The sequence below is a fragment of the Eulemur rufifrons genome, chromosome 30, assembly GCF_041146395.1.
Source record: "Eulemur rufifrons isolate Redbay chromosome 30, OSU_ERuf_1, whole genome shotgun sequence".
NCBI lineage: Eukaryota > Metazoa > Chordata > Mammalia > Primates > Lemuridae > Eulemur > Eulemur rufifrons.
In genome coordinates this window covers 89,941,215-89,963,287 of record NC_091012.1, presented here as the reverse complement: position 1 = coordinate 89,963,287, position 22,073 = coordinate 89,941,215, and the positions used below count along the sequence as shown (strand labels likewise).

Below are 22,073 nucleotides of genomic sequence, written 5' to 3'. Positions count from 1 at the left end.
CTTTGCCTCACCAAAGTCTCAAAGGTTTTCTCCTGTTTTTTTCCTAAAAGTTTTATAGGTGTAGCTCTTATACTTAGGTCTCTTATCTATTTTGAGTTCATTTTTGTGTATGGTATGAGGTAAGGTCTTATTTCATCTTTTTTCTTTTCCTTTCTTTTTTGAGACAGAGTCTCACTCTGTCGCCCTGGGTAGAGTGCAGTGACATGATTGTAGCTCACTACAAACTCAAACTCCTGGGCTCAAGTGATCCTCTTGCCTCAGCCTCCCTAGTAGCTGGGACTACAGGTGTGAGCCATGATGCCCAGCTAATTTTTCTATTTTTAGTAGAGATGGGGTCTCGCTCTTGCTCAGGCTGGTCTTAAACCCCTGAGCTCAAGTGATCCTCCCACCTCCCAGAGTGCTAGGATTACAGGTGTGAGCCACCATGCCCGGCCCTTATTTCATCTTTTTGCATGTGCATATCCAATTTTCCCACCACCATTTGTTGTAACTCATCTTATATTTTCATAGGCTTTAAAAAAAACCATTTTTTTCCAACTTTTTATTTTGAAAATTTTCAAACCTATAGAAGAGTTGAAAGAATAGTACAACAAGCAGTCATAATCTTTTGCCTAGATCCACCAATTGCTACTAATTTACCGTGTTTGTTTCTCTCTCTTCTCTTCCATACTTTTCACTGAGCCATTTGAAAATAAGCTACAAATATGGTGACAAATATGAGGACACTTTACTCCTAAATACTTCATCATGCATCTCCTAAGAAAAAGAAGACTTCTACAGTACCATGCCTAAGAAAATCCACATTAATTCAATAATATCATCTAATATATAGTCCATAGTCAAATTTCCCAAATTATTCTAAAAATATCTTTAATAATTGTTTATGATTTCCCCCCATTTCAGAATCCATATTGTTGATACATTGCATTTGATTGTTAGAGTTGATTGCTTTCTAAAATCTAGAATAATTCCTCTACCTTCTTTTGTTTATCATAATGGCTTTCTGAAGAATCCAGGTCAGTTGACTTGTTAGTTGTCCCGCACTCTACGTTTGCCTAATTGTTTCTTCATATTTAGACTGAGGGTAAACATTTTTGGCAAGAATATTTCATAAATGCTGCTCTGCACTTCTTATTACATCACATCAGGAGGCACGATGTCAGGTTGTCCTGCTATTGACAATGCCAAGTTTAATCACTTATTTAGCCTGGTGACTGCTAAATTTTCCCATTGTAAATGTGCATTTCCCCTTTGTAATTAGTAAGGAATCTGTGGGGTGATAATTTGAGACCGTGTGAATATCCTGTTCCCCAAGAACTTTTTGCTTAATAGTTTTAGCATCCATTTGATCATCTTTGCCAGAATTAATTATTATACTGGGGGGCTGCAAAATAGTGATTTTCTATTTTATCTTCCTTCTACATTTATTAGCTAGTATTCTGCTCTAAAGTTCTTTCTCCCTTTTTCCCCCTCTCTTCTCTCTCTTCAGAATATCATTATGGACTCATAGTTTTCTTTTTTAAAAAAACTGCCGTAACCGTTTCCATCAGTATTTGATAATTTCTCTCTGTCTCTCTTTCTATATATGTATACACACACACACACATACATACGTACATACATACATATATTTCCTAGCTTGGTCTACAGAAAAGGCCTAAAATCAATGCATGCCATTATCAGTGAATATATCTAATACTTAGACTATGGTATTGAAATACCATTCCCTACTAAAAGTAACCAGGGCTCCTAAGAGAAACAGCTGATTCCAGGGCTGGAAGAGGGAAGTTCAGAGAACAGGGGAAACCTTGTTCACCAGAAAACAAAGATGCTAAAAAACAAACAAACAAACAAAAAACCCAGTGGGGTCATATCAAAAACACATAGGAGCTGGCTTGAAGGCCAAACTTGGGACAATTTGAGCACTAAAAAGAAGTGCTTTTAAAATTACCCATGTTTACTATCATTCTTCCTCTCTCGCTCTCAATCTGTCTCTATCTCTCCTTTGTCTTTCTCTCCCCACCTTTGTTTCCTCATTGTTCATTTGCTCCTCAGTCAGCTCTTTTTACACCACTGAAAATATACCAGTGATATTTTGATTGCCAAATCCAACAGACCCCTTCTTGGTCCTCAACATACTCAACTTCGTTGTCATCAATAACCCCTTGCCCTCCCATACTAGGCTTTTTTCTCTTCTCATCCAATCAAGGACAAACAGTCCATATCCACATTTTATCCATCTTGGTATTGTCAGGGCTTAACCAGTAGGTGGAGCCCAACAGGCAAACACAAATGTAGTTCACTCTCTGGGACAGAAGCAAGCCACTTCACCTCTCTGAGCCTCAGGTTCCCCATATATACAGTGGGAATGATAATACCAGTATTAAAGATTGTTTCAAGAACATTTATGTACATATATACTGTGAACTCTAAAGACCATTCAAAAGCAAGAAATGAAAAAGTCTATAACATCATCTGTTTGGTATTTATTTCCCCCTCCCCTAAAGTTAAACTTCCCCTGACTCTGTATCCCCCTCAAGGAATTGCCCATTTCTTTCCTTCTGTTTACTACAAAATGTTTTGCTTTCTCTACTTCCTTATTTCTTATTTACTCTGCAACTATCTGTTCCACTGAAACTCCTTTCACCAGGCTCACCAATGACAGGCAATTTTTAATCTTCATTTTACTTGATAAGCATTTGACACTGATAAATATACACCTGTTCTTTCTTTTCTTTTCTTTTTTGAGATGGGGTCTCGCTCTGTTGCTCAGGCTGGAGTGCAGTGGTGCGATTATAGCTCACTGTAGCCTCCCAGCTCCTGGGCTCAAGTGATCCTCCTGCCTCAGCCTCCCCACTAGCAGAGACTACAAGGTGCATGCCATCATGCCCAGCTAATTTAACTTTTTTTTTTTGGGTAGAGACAAGGTCTCCCAATGTTGCCCAGGCTGGTCTCGAACTCCTGGCCTCAGGGGATCCTCCCATCTTGGCTTCCCAGAGTGCTGGGATTACAGGCATGAGCCACTGCTCCTGGCCTACACTGGGCCTTTCTATTGTTTTAAACAGAGTTATTGTCAGTGGTGTGCCAGAACCAGCTGGTGAGAGCTGATCACTAAATATGTAAGAATTTTGTGAGCCCTGGGGAGTATTTATATCATCAAAATTGGCAAGTACTACAAATTGGGGCTTTATTTTTTCAGAGAGCTGGTTTTCCAGCACAGTACTTGTTATTGTTTCTATAAAGCAATAATACTCAGTAAAAAATATCCAACTATTCAAACTTTAACAAAAAAATGCAATGACCTGGAATCTCACTACCCAAAAACAAACAAACAAAAACCCCCACTCTTTGCTAGGAAACAATGTTTTATTTAATTCGGATGTTGTTACCCTACTGCTTTATAACCTTTATATAATATGTTATGGACATCTTTCCATGTCAATAAGTGTAGAGCTGTGTCATTATTTTCAATGGCCATGTAGTATTGCATCGTGTCTATGTGCCTTAATAATTTTCCTATTGTTCAATATTTTAGGTTGTTTTTGCTATCATGATGCTGGGACCAACGTCATTACTGTGTATTTTAAAAATACATTTGTATCATTTTCTATCTCCTTTGGGGTAAATTCCCAGAAGTAAGATTGCTGTCTCATAGAATATGCTTAGTTTTCATTTTGATACATATTACTAGACTGTCCTCTGGAAAGTCCAAAAAAACTTGCATTCCCACCAATAAGTACACAAGAGTGTCTGTTTCCCCACAGCCTTGGTAACATTGTGTCAATCTTTTAAATCTTTGGCAACCTCATAGACAAACACCAAAAACACATGATTTTATTTTCATGTCTTTGATTGTCAGTGAAACTGAACACCTTTTTATAGGTTTATTGTTCATTTGTATATCTTTTGATAACTGCCTTTTCATGTCCTTTGACCATTTTTCTAATGTGGAAGACCTTTGCTTCTCACTCTTCACTTGAAAAAGTTTCTTTCCTTCCATTCCTTTCCTTTCTGGTTCTCCTCCTACAATGTTGCCAGTTCCCTATGTTTCCTTCTCTAGTTTCTTCTCTTTGGTTTGCCCCTTAGATATTGACGCTCTCTTCTCTTCTGCTATACCCATTTTTCCTCAGTAAACCCATCCACTCTTCTGATCTGAATTAAAATCTATAACATGAACAATCCCCATAGTGACAGTGACATCAATAATTAGCAAACATTTATTGAGCACTTTTTATGTGCCAGGTACTGTAATTAATGCTTATATGGAAAATCTCAGTTATTCCACACAGTAATCCTGTAAGGTAGGTAATATAATGAATCTTCATTTTACCGATAGGGAAATGGAGTCAGGAAAGTTGAACTGATTTGTCTAAAATTAGTATGTAAGAGTTTGGACTCAAACTCAACTTTTGTCCGATGTCAAGTGACTGTACCATTCACATCAGGGGTCAGCAAACTACAGCTTGCAGGCCAAATCCAGCTGGTCATGTATTTCTGCAAATAAAGTTTTATTGGAACACAGCTATACTCATTCATTTAAATATTGTCTATGGCTGCTTTGAGGCTACCATGGCAGAGTTGAATAGCTATGACAGAGGCCTTATGGCTTGCAAAGTCTAAAATACTATCTGAACCATTACAGAAAAAGTTTGTCCACCTATAATCTGAACACAGATAACTCCAAAAATCTATATCTTCATCACTGACCTATCTTCTAAGCTCTCTATTTACTTATTGACTGTACATCCCCAGCCCATAAGTACTTCAATCCTAATATGCTCAAAACTGAACTCTAAGGCACCAGCTCCTGCCATTCTCCACTTGACAGCCCATGCTCTAGTCCGGGGATGTGGCATGCATGCTGCCATTCCTCATTCTTATACCCATGGGAGACGTTGCCAATTGATCACAGTACTCTTTCCTACTAAACCCAGACAAGGCCTCAGAATATTTCTTAATACAGCCCTTCTGAAGGCCTGACCTGAGATTGGGAGTGGGAGGGTCACAGAAGGGGTTGTAGTCAAGAACTATTTAGGTGGTAGAATTAGCAGGATATGGTGATAATGGAGGCCTGTATATCTAGCTTTTGTCTGGGTAGATGATGATACCTGCGATTGGTAGCTACTACCAATCAAATGGAGTTAGCACATGAGATGAAACCTATTTGTCCCTGTAGCTTAGCTTCTCTCTGGAACCAGATCAAGCCCCTTCACAATTCCGCATCCCTGTGTACATGATTCTTTACCTCAGAATGCTACACTCTCCCTGTTCTGCCTGGTAACCCCCTTTTCCATGTCTGATAACCAGTTCAAATGTTACTACCATGAAGCCTTTCCCCACTACTTCATGTGGATTAGCTAGTTCCTACATAGTACCCTTACTAGTTCTGAACTCTCTCATAGCGCTAATATATAATACATTATACCATCTCTATATTTTCATAGGTTTGTCTATCCCACGAGACTGAGAGCTTTTTAAGAGCAGTTCATATATCTTAATTCTCTTTGCAAGCCTGGTGTATAACAGTATCCAGGACACAACAGATTATCAGTATGCTAGGCAGAAAGGAGGATAAAATCATTGCAGATATCACTACTCAGATAAAAACTTGGTACATAGTTTTGATTTCAGTGCCTTCTCTGTACCTCCCACTGCCAATACATAGGTCAGGCCTTCATCATTTGCATCTTGGATTAGTGTCACAACTTTCTTGCTTCTAGTATTGGCCCCTAACATTGATCTCCCACACTAATTCCTTCCTTCAACAAATATCTACTGAGTGTCTACTAAATGCTCTCTGTATTGGGCACTGAGACAAAATCACTGTCATCATGGAGCTTATGTTCTAGGAGGGGAAAATACAACCAGAGTGACCCATTTGCATGCAGCTTTGACCATGTCACTCTGTTTAAAACCTTTCTTAGCTCCCCATTGTTTACAGTCCAAACTACCTGCACATGGAGTATAAGGCCTTCCATCACTCTTCCCTTTAGGTATTCTAGTTTCATCTCTTGTATTTTGTGCTCTAGCAATACTGAAATGCCTACACCATTTTTTCTTGCCTCCCTCACTTTGCTTTTGCTGCCCCCCCTTTGTCTGGAATGCCTCTCTCTCTCTCTCTCTCTCTCTCTTTTTTCTTTTTACATAGTTAACTCCTATTTCTTCCTCAAGATTTTGCTGAGACGGCACTTAGCCTGGAAAGCCTTCCCTCTTTTCCCCCAGGTTAAGTGGGCCTTGTCAATGCTCCTGTAAGAACATACTGTGCACACCTCTCTTGCTGCACTTCTGCACCGCTGTTTCATGGTTTGTTTCTGTATCTGTTTTTCCTTCTAAGCTGTGCTCTTGGAGAGCAGAAACTGTCTTATTCATCTTGGTAACTCAAGGAACCTCAGGAAGTTCCTCCAGTGTATAGCACATGCTAGGCACTCAATAAATATTTGTTGAATTAAGAACTGTTACTTCCACATGTCATTCTCATTCATGCCCAGACCACTGCCGCATTCCACTCTTTTTTTTTTTGAGACAGAGTCTCACTCTGTTACCCGGGCTAGAGTTCTACATGTCAGCCTAGCTCACAGCAATCTCAAACTCCTGGGCTGAAGGAATCCTACTGCCTCAGCCTCCTGAGTAGCTGGGACTACAGGCATGCGCCCCCATGCCCGGCTAATATATTTTTAGTTGTCCAGCTAATTTCTTTCTATTTTTTTTTTTAAGTAGAGATGGGGTCTCGCTCTTGCTCAGGCTGGTCTTGAACTCCTGAGCTCAAACGATCTGCCTGCCTCGGCCTCCCAGAGTGCTAGGATTACAGGCGTGAACCATCATGCCTGGCCTGCATTCCACTTTTATGACCACTTGCTTACCAGGCATCTTTCTACGTCTCAGGTACCTCAAAGATACCATGACCAGCAATGACCTCATTGTTGCTCCCTGAAACCCTCTCTTCCTCCTGTATTCCTATCATCATTTCTCAAACCGGCAACCTTAGAATCAATTTTGATTATTCTGTCTTCCTCTCCCTGATTATTTTACTTCATAAATCCTCCGGCCCCTCCTTCCTATTTCCTCTGCCACTGCCCTCATTATCGCCCCCCTGGCTGACTGTACCAGTCTTCCTGCCTCTAGTCTCACCCCCTGGGTTTCATCCTCCACACTGCTGCCAGAGTTATTTTTGTCAAAGAAAAATCTGATTGTGTCACTTCCCTGCTTAATGATCTTTTCTGGCTTCCCACTGCCTTCAGGATAAAGTCCAAACACTTTAGTACAGTACACAAGGTCCTTAAGGATCCTTGTTTAAGTTTCCAGCCTCATCTCCTGCCACTGACCCATATAAACTTTCTGCCTCAGCCATACTGAACTCTCAACAGTTTTCAACGTAAGTCTTATTTTCTCTCGCCTTCCCACCTTTGCATGTTCAGTTCCCTTTGCCTTACCCTTTTCCTCTGCGTCTCAGGCTAACACTTCCTTGCCACTTAAGACTCAGCTCAAGAACCACAAAAGCCTCAATATTTCAAAAAAGTCTGCTCTGAACACAACACCTCCCCACAGCCCAGTCAAGTTTATTTACGTTCTTCCCTAATACCCTGTGCCGATTACTACTATGAATCACATTATGCTAGAACTCTAGTTTACTTGTCAGTCTCCCATTGACCATGAGCTTCTTGAAGTCAGGGATAGTGTCAGTGTGCTCTATCTCTATCTCCAGTGCCTAGCTTCACTGCTTGGAACATAGTAAAAATTCAACAACTGAAACAAATGTTTAAATATGTGAATGTCTTCTTAACTTTGCAGATGCTGATCTCTCTGCCTGGCACACTCTGCCTGGAAGAATCCTAGGTCATTATTGTATCTTTAGCATCTAGCAGAGTGCTTGACATAAATATTGAATGAATGAATGAGACCAGGCTGAAGTGCCAACTTCTTGACCTCTTAGCCCTAGGGTTAGCTGGTTGGTCCCTACCCCCATCTCCCCACAGCACTTTATATCTCTTTCTCTTTCTCTTAGAACACTTGCTACATTGCACTATTCACATGGCTATCTCTTTGCTATATTGGGAGCTCCTTGAGGACGGAATTTTGTCTCCTCATCTTTATCTCAAGTCCGTAGCACAGCACCAGCCCTCCAAGAGATGCTCAGAAAGTATTTGTTGAATGAATAAATGGATGAGAATTTAAGATTTAGGGGAATCTCTAGGAATACATGGCTGGCTGGCATGGGACTGAGAAAGTAGACTATTCTATGTGGTTGCAGCAGGCAGAAGAGCTAGGAAGCACAGTGGCATTATTTTAGCTCAATGGAAGAAATAATTTAATTAACTTTTAAAATGGCTTGAGCATCACATGGGCTGCCCCAGGGGGAAGTGAGCTTCTGGGGAGAAGAGGCAAGCAATCAGAAGCTGGAGAGTGCTTGGCAGTAATGCAGGAGAGGGAATTTCAGAAGCAGATAGGGTGGTGAAGGTGGGGTCATGGTTGGGGGTGATGGTGGTGGTGATGTCAGATGACCCCTGTGGTTCCTTCCGGAGGGGGTATCCATTAACCTGCTCCCCTCAGAGGTACCTGTGGACCAGGACACTGCTTCTCTACCAACCAGACCATTCTTAGCCAGCCCGGGCACACTTAGCTACGCACTATTTCTCCTCAGGGGGCAGAAATACCTTACTTATGTCCTTATCTTTAATAACTAATGAGATATCTGGCACATGGTAGGAGCTCAACAACTATTTGCTGAATTGTATCTGACTATCTAGATATGCCTTCTCTGCCTCAATATATATTTGTTGAATGAAGTTAATCTAAATTCTATTATGTGACAAGGTGTGGCTCACAGCATTCATTATTTACCTGGTATCTATTATATACCACAAGCAAGGCCACATACTAGGCATTGTGAGGGAGAAAGCAACATGGACCCTGTCTTCCAGGAGTTTACAATGTAGCAGAAGAGAAAAGCTATGAACACAATAAATGTATCACAGGTATAAAGTGCCTACCTAGCATAGTGCCTGCTATGTAGTAAGTACTTGTAGAAAGCTGAATAGTGGCCCCCAAAGATGTTAATGTCTTAAAACCTAGAACCTATGAATGTTACATTATATGACAAAAGGGACTTTGCAGATATGATTATACTGAGGATCTTGAGATGGGGGATTATCCTGTGTGGGCCCAAAATGTAATCACAAGTGTCCTTGTGAAGGAGGCAGAGGGATATTTGACATGGAAGAGAAGGAGGCCATGTGATAGAAGCAGAGTGAGGGAGAAAGAAGCTACACTGTTAGCTTTGAAGATGAAGAGACCATGAGCAAGGAATATAGCTGCAGACACTAGAAAAGGCAAGGAAACACATTTTCCCTAGAGCCTCCAGAAGAGATGTAGCCCTACCCAAACTTTGATTTTGGCCCTGTAAGACTCATTTCAGACTATTGGCCTCCAGAACTGTAACAGAATAAATTCCTTTTGTTTTAAGCTACTAAATTTATAGTAATTTGTTACAGCAGCAAAGGGAAACTAATACAACATTCAATAAATATTTGTGAATAAGTGGATTTTTTTTAAAGTTCCATGAAAGAGGTAAAGATACAGGGATTCCCTACCAAATGGAAGAAAGCATAAAAGCCTTGAAAATGTTCCAGAGAGTCATGGCTCACTTTTCCCTTAACTAGGCTGCCTTGAGATTGGTAGTGAAGTTTACCACTTGCCCACCATAGTGCTGAGAGTTGTTAGCCTCTTAGTGCCACTTTGGAAATCTACTCAGGGGACACTTCTAGGGCTCTTGGTTGCCTGAAATGTTGTGCCATGCAGCCCCAACTCCTGAGATGTAGGAATAAGATATAGCTTCCTTTTCAGTGGATTCTGATGGCAATTATAATCTACTTTAAATTGTTGAATATTATATGCTATTTTATGTTGGTTTTTAGTTACAGCATACATCTGAGTCTTATCCCTTTTATCTCATCAGATCCTTAAGGGCAGGGACCATTATGTATATATTGGGATCTTCCATGATACTATACATTCCCAGAGGGGCTCAGGAAATACTTATTGCTGATAATCAAGCCTTGAGTAGGGGGAGCAGGAGAGTGTTACCTTGTGCTTCCTTTCCTGGACCACAACCAGCTAGCTCACTTTATTCATCTATGTATCTACCTATCAATGAATCAATCGGACTTTAATTGTATTTTACCACAGGTCAGGCTTGGTGCATTCAGTGCATATAGAAGTATAAAAATACTCGGTTTCTGCTTTCAATGGCAAAAGACTGCTAAATTAACACATTATACTATAACATGATAGGCTAGAGGCAAAAACAAATACTAGTAAAACAGAGGCAAGAGGAATTAATTCTGTCTATAGGAATCAGAAAGAACACCACTAAGGTGACAATTAAGACATGCCTCAGAAGGAGAAGCAATTTTCCAGGAGGAGAAGAGGTGTGTAGGACATTGTAGACAGAGGGAAAATGTGGGAAGGCTCAGAAGAGTTGTGAAATGAAGAATCAGCTAGAGCTGATTCTTTTGTATATCTTCTTTTGAAAAACATCTATTCAAATCCTTTGCACATTTTTCAGTTGGGTTATTGTTCTTTTTACTGTTAAGTTGTAAGAGTCTTATATATATATTCCAGGTATAAGATTCTTCCTTATCAGATACATGATTTGAAAATATTTCCTCACATTCTATGGATTGTCTTTCTACTACCTGAAAATATCATTTGCAGCACAAAAGTTTTTAACTTTGATAAAATCTAGTTTATTTTTTCTTTTGTTACTTGTGCTTTTGGTGTTATATCTAAGAAACCACTGCCTAACCCAAGGTCACTAAGATTTACTCCTAATTATCTTCAAATAGTTTTATAGTTTTAGCTCTTACATTTAGGTCTTTGATATATTTTGAGATAATTTTCATATATGGTATGAAGTAAGGGTCCAACTTCATTCTTTTGCATGTGGTTATTCAGTTATTCCAGGACCATTTGCTGAAGAGACTATTCTTTTCCCTTTGAGTGGTCTTCATTTCCTTGTCAAAAACTGACTATGGATGTATGGGTTTAATTCTCAACTCTCCATTTCATCCCACTGATCTATATGTCTGTCTTTGTGCCAGTAACAGATTATTTTGATTATGGTAGCTTTGAGGTAAGTTTTGAAATTGGGAAGTGTAGTCCTCCAACTTTGTTCTTTTTCAGAATTGTTTTGGCTAATTCTGGGTCTTTTGCATTTCCATATGAATTTTAGAATCATGTTACTTTCTGCAAGAAAGACCAGGCCTGGATGGTTTCATTGGTGAATTCTACCAAACATTTAAGGAAGAAATAATACCAACCATCTACAATGTCTTCTAGAAAACAGAAACAGAGGGAACACTTCTCAACTCATTTTATGAGGTCAGTATTACCCGGATACCAAAATCAGACAAAGATATCATAAGAAAACTACAGACCAATGTCTTTTCCTTATGAATACAGACACAAAAGTCCTCAACAAAATACTAGCAAGCCAAATACAGCAAGTATATTAAAAGGATTATATACCATTACCAAGTAGGATTTACCCCAGGAATGCAAGTTTGGTTCAACATCCAAAAATCAATGTAATATACCATATTAATAGGATAAAGGATTAAAAACACATCAGCATTTCAACAGATTCAGAAAAAGTATTTGACAAAATCCAACATCTTTTCATGATACAAACACTTACTAGGAATACGGTACTTCCTCAACCAGATAAAGGGTACCTACAAAAATTCACTGCTAATATTATACTAAATGGTGAAAGACTGGATACTTTCCTCATAAGATCAGGAACAGACAAGGATGTTTACTTTCACCACTTCTATTCAACATTATACTGGAGGTTCTAGCCAGGGCAATTAAGAAAAAAGAAATAAAAGGCACCCAGAGTAGAAAGGAAGGACTAAAACTCTACTTACAGATGACATGATCTTGTATACCAAAAATCCTAAGGATTCTAGTAAAAAAAACTATTAGAAATGATTAAACAAGATTGCAATTAAGTGATTAAACAATCATTGCAAGATTGCATGATATGAGATCAAAATACAAAGATCAATTGTATTTCTACAGAGTAGCAATTAACGATCCAAAAATGAAATTTTAAAAATCCTACTTATAATAGCATCAAAAGAATACCTAGGAATAAATTTAACAAAAGAAGTATAAGACTTGTATACTGAAAATCACACAACATTGTTGAGAGAAATTAAAGATGATCTAAATAAATGGAAAGAAGTTATGATTCTTGAAATGCACCTTTTCAAGGGGCCTGTCCTAATAGAGTTAGGGATGGTAATTCCAGTACTTGATGTATGCTGATTATTACATGAAAAGATGAAGAAAACAGCTGATGCATTTTCTGATGTGGGAAGATGCCCTTTAAAAATTTATTCATTTCATACATTTTGGGTGTTTAGCTGCAATTAGCTAGAAGCTCTGAAATGTCTTTTTATAATTCTGTCCACCATTTTCTACAGAGCTACGCTTGTTGGAACTTCTGTAAATTTCCATGGTTGTTGGCAGATCAGGACAAGGGCTGTTTTCTAGCTGTAACTTTGACATTTAAGAGCACTCCCACCCAAGCCTGTAGCCTTCATGATCCAGGGTTATGCTTAACAAATTGCATTCTTACTTTCAAACAAGGTACATTTTTTTCCATATTTTCAGTACTAGCTGATCAAACCTCTTAAGCTGTTCCGGGAATGTGGTATTGGTGCTTCTATTGTTGCTTCATTAAATGATGCTATTTGTATCCTTATGGGTAATTTCTATGTTTAAGAGCTGGAATGGTTACAGGAGATCAGCAGGGGAGAAAAACTCAACTGACTGGTTTGAGGTGAGAGGCACACTAGAGATGAGAAGCAAGATGGCATTCCCAGAAATTGGAAATGGCCAAAATTTTCAGTGTTCTTTCTCTTTTTATATCTTTTACCCATCTAATTCTCATCTTCTTTTAGTACCCTTGTGTCTCTCCTTCTCTCTAAACTGTACTCATAAACCCGTTTTTATGTATTGTCCTACATGTAAATCTATACAGCTCATATGGTGCTACAAAAAAACCAGGAGAACAAAATTCTCTGAAATCTGCTCTTTACTTTATGTTGGTACATAGACTATGTATTGTAAAATGTTTATATTTTACAAATAGTAATAGTAAGGTAAACCTTGTAATAGACACATTTCTGAAAAGCCATGTGATAACTATTTGTAAATCAGATCTTGAATTTACCAGAGAAGTTAATTTAAGGAACTAAGTAGGTAAATTCTGTCATAGTGAAGACTCCTTCTATAAAATGAATGCTCTATTCAATATCCTTGTATCTATCAGTTTGGCAACCTGTACTCTTTTTTTATTTCCTGAGTTTTGTTAAATTGGAGCCCACCCGTACTTCATCTTTAGGATAGTGCTGAAATCCATATTAGAACACATTAGCTTTCTTTTCCTCTGTGCTGGGTATAGCGATCTAGGGAAGGAAAAATGAGCTAACAAGTCCTAGCTTGTGTCATTATAGCTTATGACTGGTTAACATATTACGTAATCAGATGTTTCCATGCCTAATGTACAAACCTTGTTATGATACCTTCTGTGGGCTCCCTTTCCTAACACTCCGGTCACCACTCCGGCAGCTCAGTTCACGTTGCTATCAAATACATAGCTCTCTTGTGAGAGCGGACTCAATGACTTTTACAGATCAACTTTGTGTGTTTGTAACTGCATTATTTCCTCTATCAATGAAGAAGACTGAAAAACCAGAAATCCTTCTTCTGTTTGATTTCATACTTATGCCCAAGTCCTCTTTGAGACTTATATTTCTGATGATAGAAACTGGGGTAGGAACCAGGAGACCCAGGTCTCAGCTTCAGTTTTTTGTCTTATCCTAAAGTCCCTAATCTTACCTACCTCCTTCACTGGAACGTTAGCATGCTAAGTTTAAAGGCACTTATAAAAAAAATCCAAACTATTGACTATTCTAATTATCCAACTCACAGTTTTTCTTTCATTAAGACCCCAACTCAGATTTAATACATATAGCTAAATAAATCAACTTTGTGCACACCTGCTTCTCTTCACATAAAATATGCATGCACACAAAATACATGCACCTGATTGTGGGAAATCAGAAATTAGTTCCACATAATGGATTTTCTTTTAACCACCCACTCTACATTTATAGTCCACTTTAAGGGCTCTGTGCCTAGAGTTGGCAGCTCTAGGAACAGTGAGATCAGTTTGTCTATAGTTGTTCCCAACCTTTTTTGGCTCTGGTACACCTACACTTGCTTCCAAAAATATACCCCACAGTCTGGTGCTCAATGGAATGAAAATCTTTCCTGAGCTAATAGAATATAAAACAGAGAAGGCAATGGACATAGTTTTGCATTTTAGGTACTCATAACAACACAGTGAGGCAAACCAGTGTAAATGATGCAATTGACCCAGAGCTGAAAGAAAGGGAGTTTTGGGCTGTTTTTTCAAAGATGGGATAGAATTATATTTATCAATCTACATTTCCCAGCTTGACCTCCCTTGTGACTGAGGATGCGCTTTTGAAGAGATGGCTGGCCAAGGGAAATGGTGCAGCTAGTGGTAGAATTAGAGTAAGTGAAAACTAACTGGTTTGTACAAGGACTAAAATCATGGTTTTGGCATGATTAACACTATATTCTAACTACCTGTGCTAACTAGCTACAGATATTGCCTGAAAGAAAACCTACCTTTAATCAGAAACAAAAACACACTCAAGTACATGACACAGATAAATCGTTCAGTCTCAATGACCTGTATTTGATGCTGAGCCTATACCAAAGTTGCCATCTAATGAAGTAAAAAGAACGTTTATTTACCTGAATAGTTCTAAAAGTTCCATAATTTTTACCATTACTCCCAATAATTAATTTTATTTCATATGAATGACTTGAATTCCAACTACTTATACCATGTTTCTTATAATTCACATGCATTTCTGAGAAATTTTTAGTAAGTATTGCTATTGTTCATTATGAAATAAATCTCGAGAGGCAAACAGAAGTCTCTAAAGTTCATTGGGGCATCTTCTCTATGGATGTATACCCCTCCTATACTTTTTATGGATGTATATACCTACTCAAGTTTTCTCCTATAGTAGGGATTCCTGCCCAAGGCATTAATAAGCTTTAAGATACTTTTGAGAGGAAGCTGTAATAATCTTAGAGAGATTTTGCTAAGTTTTCTGGAATAAAGTCTATAATTGCCAGTTGACTCAATCTACCTTGTATGTTTTATTATTACTGTTATAGTAAAGTACATCAGTCAAGACTAGTGATTTAGACTCCTCTCAGTTTATGCCTTACCTCAATTTGCCCCCAGTCTCCAGAAGAGTTTAAAGAGCCATTTTTACTAAATTCCAAAGACAGTACATAAAAGTCATGGAAAATAATGATTCTCAGAAGAAAACTTCACTGAATTCTAGTGAAGACCAGTTAGGAAGTGAATGCAGCTTACTAGCATTTCAACTAAATTTAGTATATCAGTTGTATAAGAATCTGCGTGGGCAGTTGGATTAAATATTTGAAAATATGCTGGGAAAAAAAAAGAAAGCTGAGTTTTATCTTGGTGATAATACAGTCATATTAAAGACAATTTGGGGTAGAAAATTACATTAAGGTAAAGCTGTGGAACAACATGTGGCTCTATTCAACCTATTCCCTCTTCTTTTTTCCCCACAGAGCCCTTGATTCTTATATTTAAACACTGAAATTGAAAATTAAGACTCTTACTACAGTTCAGACATTAGAAAAAAAAAAAGAAAGCAAAAGCTCAATTAGTTCTAGATACATATTTTGAGTTTTCACCTTCAATTTCCATTTAAGTTTTCTGAGAAAAGAGCATATCAGTATGGGTTTGGTGACTCTGGACAACAAATAGGCTTACTCTGCAGTGTACACTGTACTAGACAAATTCACCAATGCTATAGACACTTTCTCTCCTCTAGCAAGGACCAGCTTCAGGAACTGTTCAGATTTATCATAAAAATAGGTACTGAGAAGAGCAATAAAAATGGGTTGTATTTCTTAGGCTACTTGAAAAGATTCTATTAAATAGATGGAAAAATACATTAAAATACATATGATAGATGGGAAAATACATAATACTGAGTATTATGTCTAGTGTTTCTCAAAACTGTGAGGGTCAACAAAAACAAGGGAAGTCTGAGAAACTGTCACAGCCAAGAGGAGCCTCAGGAGATGTGACGACTAAATGTAATATATTGTTCTAGTGGGATCCTGGGACAGAAAAAGGATACTTTGTAAAAACTAATGAAAAAATAAACTATGAATAACTATAGACTATAGTTAATAATAATGTATCAGTCCATTAATTGTAACAAATGTATCATATTCATGTAAGATGTTAACAACAGAGGAAACTGTATGTGGTGTATATGGGAACTCTATACTAGCTGATCAATTTTTCTGTAAATCTAAAACTATTCTAAAAAATAATGTTGATTAAATTTTTAAAAAGGGTTACATTTGTCAGGCCATTTGAAATGATTCCATTAATGAAAAGTTCCTATTTCTGAGGGCCCAGTTTATGGGCCTGGATCAAGGGCAGTCAAAGACTGCAGCCATCAGATGACAACGGGACAGGGACTACTCCACACCCAGATGGTAACCCAGCTCAGCCACAACTCCAGATATCCAAAATCCCTTCAGAGAATTTCAATGGGAATGATGGATTATTATGACAATATGCAAAGCCTCTTTAACTTTCTTCATCCCAAACAGTCCTACAGTTCTAAAGCACATTGTGGACAGCAGGTTCACAAGCAGTGAAATCTCCATGTGCAAAGGCAGAGCTAACAATTCTGTAGGGTCCAGCAAACCCAGGGGAACTACATCCTTCATCAGTTGCCATCCCTGCCTCAGGGAGGGAGGAGCTGGTGGGAGCAGAGGCTTACCTGGGGTTTTAGTGACTCCTAGCTCCAGCCCTACAACATACACTGTTGTCTGACACTATTAAAGCACACAAACTCCAAGTCTGACTCTTTTCCTCAAGAATTGTGAATGTTATATTTATCAGTTAGGTTGATAAACCATCTGAAGGATGGTTTCTTAATGGAAATACTGACCATAATTAAATAGTAAAACAAATTTCAAGGTGAAAATCTGTTGATTCTAAATATTCATTCTTTCATTTAAATTATAAATATTTATTGAAGACCTATTGTGAGCCAGATACTGGGCTGATGAAAAGAAATTAGCACAGGAGAACATTCTGAACTGATGAAACAGTTTAGATGAACATCAGATCAATAAATAGAAATGTGAATGACGTGAATAGAATTTCATTAAGTGGAGAACATTCTTGATTTAACCTTGCACTCCCTCTAGTGGTCTCTTGGTTAAAGTGTGAAGCTTATATTAAATATCCACTGCATGGTAATTAATGTTCAATATGCTGGAACTCTGACGTTCTGACTGCTTATCTGACTTTGTGAGCACTTTAATCTCTGACTGCTATGTGGAATCTCTTTCTCTCTCTCCTGGTTCTGATAATTTTATAATAGCTATCAAGATGTGACTATTGATTCATTTGACAAATATTTATTGAGAACCTATCTTAAGAAGGCATTAACTAATCCTTCCAATTTAATAACTTCATTTCTCAAACATTTTTTCTTTTTTTTCTGTTTTTTTATTTCTGCATATTATGGAGGTACAAATGTTGAGGTTACGTATGTTGTCCTTGCCCCCCTATTTCCCAAACACTTTGACACTCAATAAGTCAACTGGTAACACCATGAGGGACATTCCCCCAAAGGGTCAGGAATTAACATTTCCCACTCATCTTTCTCCTGCCCATCCATTCTAACTTAAACACTTATTCATTCCCCAACAAATTTTTATTAAGAGTTTACTATGTGCCAGGTAGAGTTCTAGGCAGTTAAGTTGTAGTAATGAACAAAACAGACAAAAATCCCTACCTCCATGAGGGTTATGTTGTAGTTGAGGGGGCAGGAGGGTGAGACAGAAAATAGATATAATTAATAAGTAAATTAAGTAATTTTTCAGATGATCAATAGTATGGCAAAGGATAAAACAGGGAAAGGGCAATGGGAGGATTTTTAGGGTACAAATTTAAAAACGTGGTTAGGGAAGGCCTCACTGAGAAAGTCTTAAATTGAGCAAAGATTTCAAGGAGGTAAAGGGGCATGCTCTGGGGGAAGAGCATTCCAGGCAGTGGGAACAGCAAGGGCAAAGGCCTAGAGGTGGTAACATGCCTGGGATATTCAAGGAACGCCAAGGAGTCCAGTGGCTAGAGAATAGTGAAGAAAGGAAGAGAACAGCAGTTTTACCAGAGGAGAGGAGAAAAGAGGATATTGTGCAGGGCCTTGTAGGCCATGGTAGAGACTTTGGCTTTTACTCTGAGTAAAACAATGTAGTGTTTTGAGCATAGTACTGATGGGATCCCATTTATGTCTTAAAAGGACTGCTGTGTGGAACAGACCAAAGAGGAACAAGACTAGAAGCAGGAACATAATACCTGGGAGGCTGTTGCAATAATCCAAGAGAGAGATGATAGTGGCTCAGACTAGAGTTGTAGCATTGGAGGTAGTGAGAAGTGGTCAGATTTTGGATGTATTTTGAAGGCAGAGTTGATAATTTTTTATGGATTGAATGTGAGGTGTGAAAGAAATGAGTCAAGGGTGATTCCAATATGTTTGGCTTGAACAACTAGAAGAATAGGGCTGATGTATGGGAGGGAAAGATTAGGAGCTCAGCTTTGGACATATTAAGTTTGGGATACCAATCAGACACCCACCAACCAATCTACTCCCTTCCACCTTCTCCCACTATCTATTCATTTACCCACTCAAATTTCTCTGTCACGAATCCTTTCATACCTCTACATGTTTTTTTGGTGTGCCATTTTCAGGCTTAGAAACATTTTCCCCTACTTAGGCAAGAAACTGGGTATTTTTTACATTTCCTTTCTCTTTAAGCCCCAAAAACAGCCAGTTGATCACCACACTCTGTCAATTATGCCTTCAAAATCACTCTCAAATACTAGCCTTCCTTTTCACATCTGCTGTCATTACCTTTGTTCATACTTTCCCAATCTCTTCCTTGATCACCGAGCATAACAGCCTGATCTTTTTCCTTTATCAGTGAGAATGGGTGGAGTGAGTGGTCCAGCTGATCTAGGATCAGGAAGTGGTGGTAGAGGCAAGGGACAGAGTCTAAGGAAGAGTATAATTTACTCCCAGTCCAGGTACCTGGGCTTTCAAAGTAAACACATACCATTTTCACACTTTGGAGCTTGGCCTGGAGATGGTGCTACTATAATCACTCCATTACCACCCAGCCCAGAATTACATTAAAGAGAGAATGCTGAGGTTGAGCTGAGAAAGCATACCTATAATAGGATTATGACATCAAGGTCCCCACCCAAATATTTCTTGATCAACAACCTTCCCAGAGAATCAGGCAGTGGGGTAACCATGAGGTTGCTGGAAATCTGGCACTTCTTTCATGACATAACTGGTCTCTCAGCCTTAGGTCTCAGGGGTTAATTGGAGGGTACAAGGTAGCTGAAATACACCAGGGAAAGACTGGATGAATGATCATGGAGGAAGGGCATGAAGTTCAATGGTCAATGGGCGGATGACTGAATTTCACTTCAAAGGTTTCTGAAGAGACCTTCAATATTTGGCATGGGCAGATGGGTCTATGCCTAAATGAAATCTAACTGGTGTCTCACACATGAATGATCCAGTTAGTGCAATTCATATACAACTTAACAGCAAACACTTTTTGGTGCAAAGTATATGCCAGACACTATTCTGTTAGTTCATATAATAATCACAACTGCTTTGTGAGGTAGGTACTATTATTATCCCCATTTTATAGGTGAGGAAATTGAGGAAAAGAGGGATTAAGGAAGTTGTTCATGGTTACATAGTTAGAAAGTGACAGTGCTGGGATTCAAACCCAGGCAGTGTGACTTCAGAGTCCCTGCTTTGAACCGCTGTGCTGTGTTATGGTGAAGACTAACTGAACGGGTCCTTGGGTAGTCCATATTTGGGTGGCCCAGGTATTGACCAGACTCTGGGGTGTTGATGGTTTGAACAACTAGCCAGGGCAATAGTGGGGTCGAAATGATTTATGCCACGAAGGGAAGAGGCCTGGATGGAGGGGTGTAATGAGTTGTTATAAATGCATCCTGAGGAGTCTGGGGAAGAGGACCAATCATATGTGTTGGTGTAGCAATAGAGCTACCCCCTAGTACCTGGTTAATCCATATGGCTGCAGCTGGAGAGCAGATGGCTGTGGAACTTGTAAAAGGGGAAGATGGACAAGGCAGCAGTAGCTAGTGTGGGTTGGGTTAACAGGGTAAGAGGGATCCACCACTGATATGAAGGTGTTACAGATGTGGGAGGAGGGAAAATCTGCAGTGAAGTTCATTGGGACAATGTCTCAAGGGCCTGAAGGTTACCTTGGTCTGTCTTTGTCTCAACTGTAGTATCATAGAGGCATACTGGAGGCTAGGTTAGATATGGGGCAAGTAAAAGACCCCTTAGGCCAGTAGTTTTCAAGATGTACTGTGCATCAGAATCACCTGGGGAGGCACTGGTTAAAAAGAAATATTCTTAGGCTCTACCCCTAGAGGGTCTGATTCAGGAATCTTTATTTTAGGATTAAGATGTGGGTGGTCTGTAGACCATATTATGAAACATGCTTCATCAGATTACATACAAAGTTTGAATAGCTGTGTTGTCCTGTTGCAGTGGTGCCCATAGCCACAGGCAACCCCTAATCCTGTTAGAATGGGGCACTTTGGAACACAAACCTCTGGGCTGCCCCATGATGAACCTGGATCTGCCTGTTACCTATGCTGTGGCTGGGGTAAAAGGTTGTGACATTCTTGAGCTAGAACAGGATGGGTGCAAGTCTGCCTTGGCTGTTCCAGGTTATAATGGTTTAAACTCATGACCACAAGCTGCCTGTCTCAAAGAGGTATCTTACTATCTTAAAAGTGGCCTTGGGCCGGGTGCGGTGGCTCATACCTATAATCCTAGCACTCTGGGAGGCCAAGGCAGGAGGATCGCTCGAGGTCAGGAGTTCGAGACCAGCCTGAGCAAAAGTGAGACCCCCGTCTCTACTAAAAGTAGAAAGAAATGATTTGGAGAGCTAAAAATATATATAGAAAAAAATTAGCCGGGCATGGTGGCACATGCCTATAGTTCCAGCTACTTGGGAGGCTGAGGCAGAAGGATTGCTTAAGCCCAAGAGTTTGAGGTTGCTGTGAGCTAGGCTGACGCCACAGCACTCTAGCCAGGGCAAAAAAGTGAGACTCTGTCTCAAAAAAAAAAAAAAAAAAAAAAAAAAAAAAGTGGCCTTGATAACTAGGAGCTCTCATTCTCACTTGGGGTAATTGACCTTGGTTAGGAACAACTTCCTGGAGAAGTCGGTACAGGGACAGAGATCAAAGTACCCAGGTCCTTCTGTGACAGGACAACACCCTCCATTCCCACATCTGGATGTTGAAGGCATTAGTCAACAATACAGGCCAGGCCTGGGGTAGAAGTAAACAAGGTCTTAAGCTATTGAAAGGACATTTTTGTGTATGGGAACCAAATTCCTTTCTCTTAAGGAAAATGAACGATGGGGCAGTGAAGATGTAGAGGTGGTAGATGAATTGTCGGTGGTACCAAAGGATTGCTGAAATCTTCAATCATTCCAGGGAACTTCATTTCAGAAAGGCTTACATCTTATCCAGCACTATGTAAACTCTGGCAGAACAGAAAGTAGTCCAGAAACAACATTTTCACACTTTGGGATTTGGCCTGGAGTTGGTGCTACTGTAATCACTCTATCACCACCCAGCTCAGAAATTCTGTCAAGTCACATTAAGTAAATTTAACATTGCCCAGGTAGACAACTTTGGATTTAGAAGGTTCCAGATTAACAGAAAGGATTTTGGATAGTGATCACACTGAGGATGGGACAATCTTGACAAGGAAGAACTCTCTCCTTTTTATTTTCAGGAAGAGTCTCAAGGCCAACGTAGAGGAGATGGA

The 22,073-nt window shown here is 39.2% G+C and overlaps 1 protein-coding gene across 3 annotated transcripts in view; it reads right to left on the bottom strand.

Annotated features, from left to right (window-relative positions):
* The window catches only part of HDAC8 (histone deacetylase 8), a 223,321-nt gene that overhangs the window by 183,055 nt on the left and 18,193 nt on the right, over positions 1-22,073 (bottom strand). The gene's annotated exons all lie outside the window — the stretch shown is intronic.